Consider the following 12,344-nt stretch of genomic DNA (forward strand, 5'->3'; position numbering starts at 1 on the left):
ATCTGAATTTACCCTTCATAAACATAATTAGTGACTTGCAAATAAGCGTAACCGGCCCATCACTCATCTCAACTCATCGACCGTTGTTTATGCTTTGTCCATCTACTCCCCCACTCCACCAATACCATTATTACTCAATAACCCAACGTTGCATGTAAGTAAATTTAATTCATAAGTGGCGGACAGTAACCAGAAACCACTGTCAGGATAGATCCACCGATGTGGCTGAAGGCGAGTAAACCAATTTCGGCGTAAAAGGTAAAGCATACACCGCTTGAGCTACGCAAAACCTTAACACATACAAAATATACCTAGTAAAACACTGAAAATCAATGAATAAAAGCTTTGGGTTGCGCACGTGCGAGTAACAGCATACAACAATAACAACAACGGTAACACACGCCGCATTGAATAACAAAGCCTTACACAAATGCACACACGCACCTAATTTTAGACTTTTCAGCCAGCAGCAATCAGCTGTTTTTGGTGTAAACAATGTTGCAGACTGAATGTTTTGGTATATTTTTGCCTGCCACTCCTTGGCTTATTATTGTCCTTGCCGCTGCAAAATTCCCAGTATTTTCTTCTCTCTTTCTCTTACTCGCTGGCGCTCTTGCAGCTTCATATCAATCTGGCAAAATCTCGATTTCACTACTATGAAATCACACAGCATCCCTGCTGTGCTAGCTAGTAGCGGAGTAACTATCAAACGGAGCAGTCGTGTTACAGCGGGTACTACACGTCGTATGATAAACGTGTGATTTTGCTGTGAATGAATTTTACCCTATTTAAAATATTTAAAACAATGCGAGTGATCTTCATAAAGGATTTTACTAAAATGTAAAAAAGTGTAAGAAAGGAAATTCATTTAAATATAAGAAAAATGAAGTGAAATTATTTGGATAACTGTCATTGTGCACGTCCGCAGACGCATTACCGACAACTTTAGTTTTACCGTTGCGCAACTTCTTTTTACTTATTCATGCGGTTATAGCTGTTAAGTAGACGGACGCCAATTGAACGCACACACATACATACATAAGTGCTTGTATGATATGGAGCAGTGAGCCAAGTAATAAATGCCTATGTGTACGCATACAAACAAATATGTACGGGTGCATATACATACTTATATAAGTAGCTAGTTGAGTGCATGCAGACATCCTTCAAACTACGCCATACACATGCACGCGTATGTATGCGATAGTGCATAAATCACAGTAGACGCTTTGAAGTACAAAGCGTTAAGCATAAAGCACAAGTAAGTGAGTGGGTGGCAAAGTGTAAAGTGAAGACAAAGCAGATTAAAGTGAACGCTATTGTGAAAGCATTGAAAGCGAGCGTTTACGTCAAACATCAAGCAGCTTTACATAAATCATGAACCGGTGCGTGTTGCTATTGAATATTTAAAAACATTTGTATAAATGATAAAAAAAACAGAGTACGTAGAGGGCCAAAACGTGTAGTACGAGATGATACGGTGGAGTGGTGAAAGGTGAGAAATGAATTGGGGAGGCTTAAATGTGGAATATACCAAATACTTTAATTTAACAAGTTTTCTCATTTATAGTTATTTTTTTGTTTTTAATAAAATGTGTTTAAATAAAATATATTAAAATAAATTATGTGAATAAACTTTTTTTACTGGAGGCAATGTTCTCTCTCATAGCACTGTGCAATTTCAAAATTTGAGCATTGAGCAATGCAATCTTAACATTTATGTTATATGGGCTGCAAAACCATTTCCAATACATTTTAATGGTTTTTTTTTAATTTTATTTTTGTTTTTTTCTATTTTTTGTTTTATTTTTTAATTAAGCTTTTATTAATTTGAATTTTCTGAACACTTTTCATTTTTTAATTTTTTTTAATAGTTTTTTGTTTTGTATAAAATTTATTTTATTTGAAAGCTTCCCACATCAGGTTTCGAATAAAAACTAATTAAATCTTAAAATTTTTAATACAGGGTGAACGATATGAACTGTTACCAACTTCAAACTGCTTGTATCTGTAAAACAGCTCATAACATCAACGTCAAAATTGTTCTAATGACAGTTCAATATATTGTTTATAAGCCATCAAAAGCATTTGTGTCTCAGTTTTGTTGAATATTTTTTCTGTGATGGAATTCAAACGCAATAGTGTGATTGCGTTATATTTGCCTGGAAAATCACAACCAGCCATTGTTCGTGAGCTCAGTCACCTCAAAGTGAATAAAATGTTTGTGTATCGCACTATAAAACGTTACAATGATACTGGTGGCATTGCAAAACGCTATGGAGGTGGACCAAAAAAAACCGCAACAACGCCAGAAATGGTTCGGAAAGTGAAGGCTCGACTTGAACGAAATCCACGTCGAAGTGGAAGAAAAATGGCCAAACAACTGAAAATATCGCAAGACAGCATTCGACGCATATTGAAAAATGAGCTCAAGGTCAAGGCTTCCAAGTTCCAAAAAGCACACGATCTTTCACCCCAGCAAAAAAAGTTCGGTGCGAAAGAGCAAAGGAGTTGTTGCGCTTGCACGAACGTGGCGAATTTCCTCACATTGTGTTTTCTGATGAAAAAAATTTCCCAATTGAGCAGTTCATAAACACTCAACACGATCGTGTTTACTTCACCGAACGCTCAGACGAGAATTTGAGCCTACGTATGGCCACTCGAAGCAATTTCCCATCGCAAGTAATGGTTTGGGCCACAGTGATGGACGCTCTCCAATCGTTCCTGGTGCCAAAGTGAATGCGACTTATTATCGGGAAAATGTTTTAAAAGCTGCTTTCGAGCCGTGGACACGAAAATATTTCGGTCGTAGACCATGGACGTTCCAACAGGACTCGGCACCGTCTCATAAAGCTCGTGTGAACCAAGAATGGAATCATGAATCATGTTCCACACTTCATTACGTCCACACAATGGCTTTTGAATTCGCCAGACGCAAATCCGATGGACTATTCCATCAGGTCCATTTTGGAGAGCAATGTGAGGACTAAAAAATATGCCAGTATGGATGCGCTGAAAAAAGCGATTATACGAGAATGGGCCAAAATACCTCAAGATCATATTCATGTAGCATGCAACTCATTTTTTGACCGTTTGAAGACTATAGTCAAGGCATAAGGTGGTCATATCGAGCTAAAGTGAATACATATATGTTAAAATTGTAATCATTTTTGAACAATTTTGTCTTTGAAATCAATAAAAACTAATTTCACACAAAAAAGTTATGGTATTTTGAATAGGTAACACTTCATATCGTTCACCCTGTATATGGGATGCAAGAACATTTTGAATATATTTTATTTTATATTTTTATTTAAATATTTCTTTTATTTATTTTATTTTTTGTTTTTTGTATATTATTTTTTTATCGAACTAACTTTTTTATTTTTGTTTTGTTTTTTTATAGGAAATTTGCGTAAATTTTATGTTTTTTCTAAATAATTGTCTCAGTTGTAAAAATATACTGCTAAAATTTTACACATGATTTTTAATATAACTTCCGCTATGTTTGCAAAGCATTACCATCATTTTAACATATATAGGGTGCATGATGCAAATATTGTTATCTTCAAAGCTGAAGCCAATCTGGCAAAAGGTAGGACACCATTGAACAAAAAAAGCCCCAATTAAGTAACATCAGTGATCAAAACTTTTGCTCAAAAAAAAGTTGAAAACTCGAGCACATCGCAATTATAAATGAAACGTCGTTTGATTGAAAAAATCAAAGATAGTAGTAAGAATAGAATTACTAGTTAAAAAAAAAAATAAATAAAAATAAGTGGCGGTAACACCCTTTATTGGGTGTTTGGCCGAGATCCTTCTCCTATTTGTGGAGTTCGTCTTTATGCTTTTCCTGGGAAGGACCTGCAGTTTTATGCCGCCTCCGAACGGCAAATGGATTTCATGAGGAGTTTTTTTCGTGGCAAAATACGCTCGGAGGTTCGCCAATGCCTGCCGGCGGTCGACCGCTATTAGAATAAATTTTTTCTACCATTTAATATAATTTCATGCTCGGAGATACAAACCCGAAAACTTCCAAATGGTAGTCTCGCACCTATTCATTCGGCTACGGCGGTCGCATTTTATAAATAAAAAAAAAAGTTGATGGTATTATAACATTTGCCACTTTGGTTGCAAAACAGATATGGAGTTTCTAAAACCAATGTGTCTAAACCGCCCTTTCTAATATCAAATTGGCTTGGGAAAATCATTAAGAATGAACAAAAAGAAACACAAATCATAAAGTATTTTCATTTAAATTCCATTTCTAAACCTACCGAAAACATACTTGATTATATTTTGTATGACAATTGGAAACGGCACGTTAGTCTAAAGCGGTGCTACAGAACAAAGTAAACGAATCATAATTGATTCTATAATTAAGTGAAATAATTATTTAAAACTTATCTTGTTATTTTGGTGATTATTTGAAATAAAAAAATTTAAATAATTTCGTTTCACTAATCAAAAAATATTAACTTTAAGAACCTCGATTCACTTGTTTGAGAAAATATACCCAGCCTCGCATATTCAATATGTTTTTTGTATACATTTTTTAAACGTAATAAGGAATTGTAAACACGTATTTTAAAATTTAATATGAAGATTTGCAGTTGCAATACCTTCGCATGTCGTTCCCGCTTAATTTTAAGGATAGTTTAACTTTCTGTTGGCACCACTGCTGTCGTTATTTCCTCGTTGGAGTAACTGCGGCAACTTCTCTTGCTGTAAAAGTATTTCAAAAGCAAACCAGTGCTTTATACACAACATACATATATTAATAAAAATATGAATTTTAGTAACTAAAGACGCTAAAGAATTTGTGGAATAAGTTGCATAAAAAATTAAAATCTACTAAACCCTCTATCTACAAAAAAAGTACCTTCGCTATTGAAGAGAGTTTAAACTGTTAGATAAAAGCTTACAAAACAGAACCATTCGAGATTTTTAATTTGATATTAAAGTGAATTACAAGTACCACATTTTCGGAACTACGTAAAATCTAAAAAATTATGCTCTAGTATATCCTCTAAATTTTTGTATAATGGAGTACATCTTGTGATGTCGCTATCTTTTATGCAGGTTTCTTTCTCTAAAAATTTCAGGCACAATAGGAAGCCTTTGCGGGTTTCTTTCCGCAATTAAACTTGGGATGTTCTCTGTATGCCTGGATGATGTAGTTAAAGCCCTAACTCATTTGAAATGGTGTTTTTTGGGTGTTTCTTTAAAAGCGTGTAAAATGGAAACGAACTATTGTCAAAAAATAAAAACTTGTTTTTGCCATACAAGGATTGTTTAAAAAATTGTCAGCCTTCAAAAAATGGTTTTACAAAAAAAGATACGTCGCTGGCAATACGGGCCTTAATGCTATTTTGCACACAAATATACCTTTGCAGACAGATGTCGATAGATTTGCGCCTTGATTATTTAACAACTGTTTGGCCTTTGCAATCTCTCTTTTCCTTATTTTTAATAAATCACTCGTTTTCGAGTGCTTACCGGTGCCTGGAAGATAATTTTCATTAAGCTTACTTTTAATAGTTTTAACAAAAACAATGTTGTCAACTTCAAATTGATCGCCAGTCTATCAGCTATTTTAAAGTTGTCCGACTAAATAGTAAAACGGAAGTTTTATTTTACAGTTAAGCTTTTGATTCTCGGTAATTAGCACGTTTTTACGTTCAGAATATCCACTGTCACAAACCTAGTAATTTTTTCTGAATTTTTTCACAAATCCTTATATTCTTTAGTCGCACGTACGCTCCAAGCTTTAACATGCATGTCTTATATGGAGACCTGTCACCAATGTCATATTACTAGGCTCGAGCGAATTTAAGAGTTTTGCTCTTTGTTCGTTGAATTTTGCCATGCCGATTCCTTGATACAAAGCTAAGCGTGCACAAATTTGCTTCAAGCCAAAATCTTCTTTCGCCCACCTTCATTTTAAAGATTTTAAGGCTGTAATTGTGGCTCCACATCTCCAGCACATTTGCTTCCATATACTGATCAGGGCCCAGGACTCGATATTTTTCACATATACTATATCGGCTCTCTCTACGCTTCCAAAGTTCCTATTTCAAGAGCCGTGAGTTCAAAAGCTGTTAAGTTAAGTGTGAGTTCATAATAAATAAATAATTTGTCAAACTAGATTGCTACTGTATAAAAAAATTAACAAATAAATATAATAATTGCCCAAATGATCCCCTGAAGATTTAACACTAAAAAATTTTCCATAATGCTTCAAATACTCATAAATATTTTTTATTTGTACTTTCATTTTAAAATTCGAATTTCTGTTTTCAGTTGCAACCAAATTTTTTAACATTATTTTGATAATATTCTTTGATAACTAAAGAAACGATAACTTTTTTTAACGATACATTTTTTCATAATTAGTTTCCTTTTTTGAGATACTTTCTTGATAATTGTTTTTGTTATAATTAACGATACGATACAGTTTTTGATATTTTGCTTTGATAATTTTTTTTCGTATTTCTGTTTTGATAATTTTTCAAACGATATATTTTTGTTAAACACTTAGCTTTTAGTTGGTTTATTTTTATATTAAAACGTTATTATGAAGCTCTGGCCTAACTTATCTAGTACGCCTATACTAGCACGCCTGCGTATTACGGAGCCACGGTGAGCGAGAAGGCATTATGTATACCTATGCTACACTACCTAATACTTGCTTAGACCAAGCGTCCTACGAATGTATGTGTGGTACTGGTATTTTTTTTTTATTATTTTTTTAAAGAATTTCATTTTTTTTTATAAAAATGATATACGAGGTGCGTTCACAAAGACTCGCGAATTTTGTGTTTTTTTTCAAAAATTATTTTTTATTCATTAATGTCTATTTTGTCCCCTTCAAAGTAGTCCCCATGAGATATTATGCGCTTGGGCCAACGTTTTTTCCAATCTACGAAGCACTTCAAAAAATCATTTTTTTTTATCTTGTTCAGCTCCTCCTTCGATGCCGTCTTTATCTCGTCAATCGTAGCGTAGCGTCGTCCTTTCATGGGCCTCTTCAATTTTGGGAACAAGAAAAAGTCACAGGGGGCCAGATCTGGGGAATACGGTGGCTGTGGCATCATTTGTGTGTAGTTTTTGGCCAAAAAGTCGCGAACAAGCAAAGATGTGTGAGCAGGGGCCTTATCGTGATGCAAGAGCCATTTTTTGTTCTTCCACAAATCCGGGCGTTTCTGGCGGATTGCTTCGCGCAAATTGCACATAACTTGCAGGCAATATTCGTTATAGACCGTTTTACACTGTGACAAGAACTCATGATGCGCAACGCCCCTGCAATCGAAGAAAACGGTTAGCAAAACTTTTACATTCGACCGAACTTGGCGCGCTTTTTTCGGTATTGGTTCGTGCGGGAGCTTCCCTTAAGGTGACTGAGCTTTGGTTTCCATGTCATAACCATAAACCTACGATTCGTCACCAGTTATGACCCTCTGGAGCAAATTTGGGTAGTCGCAGACAGAGTCCCACATCTCATTAGTAATGTTCATGCGATGCTGCTTTTGGTCGAAATTGAGCAGTTTTAGTACGAATTTTTCAGCGGCCCGTCTCATGCTCAAATCATTGAAAAAAATCGAAAGGCACGAGCCAATCGATATGTCTAGGTCCTCAGCAATTTCTCTAACGGTGATTCGCCGATTAGCAAATACCATTTTCTTCACTTTCGTCTGTTATTGAAGTGCTCGAGCGTATAGCATGCTTTTCGTTGTTCACATCTTCTCGGCCTTCTGAGAACATTTTGTACCACCGATAAACGTGCTGGTCCAAAGTAACTTCTCCGTATGACACACAAAATTTGATACAGGTTCTTTGATCCATCTTTTAAAATAGGTAAACATCGAAGATGAACCGAAGCACGTGCAAGCAAAGCAGCTATCAACAATTAACTGAACATTCAAAATGGCCGAACTCGTCGGCATGTGTGAGGGACATGAGTACCAACATATCGCCACAAAAAAATCGAAATTCGAATATACCTAGCCCTCGAAAATTGAAAATTTGCAATACTTTTTGAACGCACCTCGTAACAGTTATTTTATGGAGTTTAAAAAAAAATATAATAAAACACCTACATTACTCTTAATTTTACCATTGAACGATATGTACCCACCCTGCTCATACCAATGAAATCAGTTCAGAAGTAAATATTTATGTTGGCGAAATTCATGAAACTTGACTCACAGTAAGCATTTTACTAATCCCAAAAATACCCAAGTTAAATTTTTATTATATGCACCGATGATTCTAAATCAGGCAACAAAACCGTTTTCAGCTCATCCACATGGAAATAAATCATTGAAATCTCTAGTCTACCTTGTTTTAGCTCCACCACCGCACAGCAGATTTCTGCAATCCAAGAAGCAATCAAATGTGCCGTCGAACAAAATTCAAATTTCATTATCGCTACAGACTCATTATTTGCTCTGGATCCGATAGAAAACACTGAAAACAATGAGTACTACCCAAAATTTATCAGACGTGCCACGTACGTTGTACCGGAGAAGCAATGGAGCGCGTAAAAGTTGAAAGAAAAATGTCTATCACTTAAAATTTGTATGTTTTATTTAGTTAAAGTTATTCAAAAACAAAATCATATATATGTACATTTATATTTTCCTTTGGTTCCTAGGTGGAACATAAGGCCAAAAACAAAACTGATTGTGATGAACTTTGCGCCACCTTGTACAAGCGAAAATTCTGGTAAAAGCACAAATAACTGAATAGCTAGTCAGACTCAACATCATAAAGCTCGAGCATTTACGACTTGGACATACAAAAATTGCGCACGAACATTTAATGAAGAATATTACACACCCCAACTGTCCTTCCTGCAACCTACGTGCTAAATAAAATATTTGATTACCATTTGCCTTAAATTTCAATCCTCTAGAGTACAACATTCCCAAAACGCCCATAACCAGCATATCCTTTTCCAACACCAACAATAAAGAGAAAATAATAAAATTTCTAAAAATACACAAACTTATGACAACAACATCAGCAAAAACAAATAACCTACACTTCAAATAAGCTGAAGGGCTGCGCTGCCACAGTTCAAAACAATTAGCTTAGAATTTTTATTTTTAGCTAAAATTATAAACAAATAAATATATATTGAAGCGCATAAATTTTCAGAGGAATTCCTAACTTAGTACTGCAAAGTAATCAGTGCGAAATGCTTTAATAGAATTGCATATAAGAATTAAATCACTTTGCATAACCAAAACTTAAGCAAATTTTGGTGATATGAAATGAGAAAGCATCTGAGATGTGTCACTATTCCCGCATCCTGCAAAGAGTTACTCTTCCTATAATTATAAATATCACCACTAAGTTCGCTCTTACTAAAGAAAAGTAATTCAAATTTTTTATACGAGTAAGTAATAGTGATTCACTCACTGATGCTCGCTACCAGAATAGTCATATTCCAGTGTTTATAATAATCATCGGTGGCGTCTGGCGCCTGCCTGCAAATCAAGATAAATGAGAGTTCATGCAGCGCACTTTGCAACTACTCCGCAGCCATATACTTTCATTACCAGCGTTTTTGCTGCCAAAGCGTACTTTTTGTTACACTTTTGATACTTGCTGCCGGAGTTTTTTGGTAAATTTATGTAGCTGTGGCCGGGCATATGTAGATAAATGTATCTGCATAAGAGAGCGTGAGGATGTGTCATGATTTTTTTTATTTTGGGTGTGCTATGGTACTACAGTTCGTATTCCGCCGATGTGTGTGCATTGTTGTTGCTGTTTTCTTTTTTTTTTGTGCAGCCGGGCTTGTGCTTATTTGCCGTGTCCTTTACACACTTTCCTCCTTTTTATTTTGTTTTGTCGCTTTTCTTTTCGTTAGCGTTTTTGCTTTGGTTAGCGCAATCCATTTTTTTTTTACATATTTTTTTGTGCTTTTTCCTACTGATGCCGTTGTTAATGCTGATGCATAACTGGGACGGTTGGTGTTACGGTTTGTTGTTATTATTATTATTGTTTCTCCCGCCGCCGGCCTGTATTCCCTTCATTTATAGGTATGTATTGCGCTACTGTTACATTTGTGGTTGTTTTGCTCGTGCTCTAGAATCACAACCACATCCCCCTTTGGTTTTGTGTTGCTTACGTTTTCAGCTACATTTCCTTTTTAAAAACAATTTCACTACTTCCACTGTTGCTCTAGCGCCGCCGTGATTGCAGGCAAATTCATGCGAACGTCGGCACTTTGTTGCTTGTTTTTATTGTATTTTTCTGTTTTAATATTGTCTTCGCTGAAGCTGTCTTTGTCGCTGTCGCTTTGCTTCGCCGCATTTTAAATTATGTTCTATTATCCTTTTTTTGCTTTTCTTCTTGCTCTGCGTCCCTTATTGGCCAAGTTTAGATTTTATTTTATGCAGCGTTTCCCTTTTAAATTGTGAAGATTTAGTATTACTGTTATCTTGATTTTGTAGAAGAAAATGAGGCAAAATTTGAAGGCAGCTAAATTTATTTTGTATGCAAAAGAACACGAATTTAACTTTAAAAGTATGATTAGCGATTGAGACTGCGAGTTGTCTCGAAATTTTGTCTAATGATTCCCATCTTTATAAGTTACCATCCAAGGAGATAAGGATGGATCTAGTATTAGCTAGGCAATGATATAAATTAATACCCAAAACAAGAGAGTGTGTTAAAGCCCACCAGATTGGTTTGTAAAATTAATTATATTGTGAAGTCAGCGCGTGTATTTTTACTCAAAAGCTGCCGAGATATTCTTCCATTTTATCATTACAGCGTCCGGCACTGGAAGTGTAACCAATAAAAAAGGACATAAATTTAGTTTGGAAATTGCTCTTATTCAGTTTAAAGTAAAAAATGTGTGAAAATAATACAAAATTAAGAAGCAATTTATTTTTGCTCGATATGACCACCTTTTTTCTTGACTATGACGGTCCAGAAACGAATCACAAGCTGCTCGAATGTGACTTGCAGGTATTATTATGGTGGCAAATCCTGTTGAAACGTCCGTGGTCTGTCACGGAAATGTTTGTCTGCCCACGGCTTCGAAGCAATCTCCAGAATACTTCCCTATAATATTTCGCATTTACCTTGACCCCAGGCTCGATGAAAACGATTGGAGAACGCTCATCTGAGGTTATAGCGGCCCAAACCATTACGTGGTTGGAGGTACTGCCTCCTGGTAGCCAATCAATGACTCAAATTCTCATATGCACGTTCGGTCAAATAAACCCTATCGTTTTGGGAGTTTATAAATTGCTCAAATTGAAAAATTTTCCAAAAATTCTCGTTGGAAAACACAATGTTCGGAAATTTACCGCTTTCGGCTTAACAAAGCCACTCCTTCGCTCTCTCAAGTATGACTTGTTGCTGTTTTGGTGTGAGATAATGCGACTTTTGGATCTTATAAGGTTTGACTTTGAGATGATTTTTGAGTATGCGGCAGATGCTACGGTAAGATATTTTCAGTTCTTTCGCTATTTGATTGGCACTTCGTCGGAGATTTCGCTCAATTATATATATACATACGTATATAATTAGTCCCTCCAGTAAGACATTTTGCACATTTCCCAGGTCCTCAAAGAAATAATCACCAAGATATTTAGCACGGTTTCTTTGAAGTGCAGGATATTCACAGAGGAGGTATTGAACCGACTCAATTTCTTCTTCATCTCCACAACTCCTGCAGAAGTCATTACGAGGTACACCAATTCTACTGGCTAGGGTGCCCATAGTGCAGTGACCCGCTATAACACCTGTGAGCACGCTGGTAGTTAGCCTGTTAAATCCAATCTGACGTTTCGTCCTTTTAGGATTCAGGTTTGGTCAGAGCGCTTCGGAGACCCTACAGTTAGTAGTCAAAGACCACCTTCTATTAGTTTCCGCGATAGCGCTGAAGTCAACTGCAGTGCAGAGTTCGTTTAGAGGAATGCTTATGGCCTCTACTACTCGCTGAAGGTCCAGCTCAGAGCCTATCCTTGCACACTCATTCGCCCTTTCATTTTCCCACACTCCGCAGTGGCCGAGAACCCAATAAATTGTGGTTTTGTGCTGCTGGATGACCAAGAGCGACATCCCTCTTACTTTTACATAAAATCTACTACTACTCGAAAGTACCTGGCTATTCCGCCCTCAGAATAACTGTCACAAAGTCAGTGAGAAACTCTTAACTTCTCGTTGCTAGACAGAAAACACTATCGACACAAAGACTGTTCTTGGTGCATGTACCCCACTTCGGAATTATCTTTCCCAAAATGAAGTACCTATAAATAGCATGAACACATTTAGAGATATGTAAGCACTAAGCCAGATAATATAATATTAATTCATAAGTA

At 36.0% G+C, this 12,344-nt stretch overlaps 1 protein-coding gene across 1 annotated transcript in view; it reads left to right on the forward strand.

Annotated features, from left to right (window-relative positions):
* The first annotated feature begins 710 nt into the window (after positions 1 to 710).
* The window catches only part of LOC128863179 (uncharacterized), a 155,196-nt gene continuing 143,562 nt past the window's right edge, over positions 711 to 12,344 (forward strand). Inside the window, exon 1 of the mRNA XM_054102180.1 lies at positions 711 to 1,495. The gene's annotated coding sequence lies outside the window, so the exon portion shown is untranslated. The remainder of the gene's footprint in view (positions 1,496 to 12,344) is intronic.

The sequence above is a fragment of the Anastrepha ludens genome, chromosome 5 (genome assembly GCF_028408465.1).
Source record: "Anastrepha ludens isolate Willacy chromosome 5, idAnaLude1.1, whole genome shotgun sequence".
Classification (NCBI taxonomy): domain Eukaryota; kingdom Metazoa; phylum Arthropoda; class Insecta; order Diptera; family Tephritidae; genus Anastrepha; species Anastrepha ludens.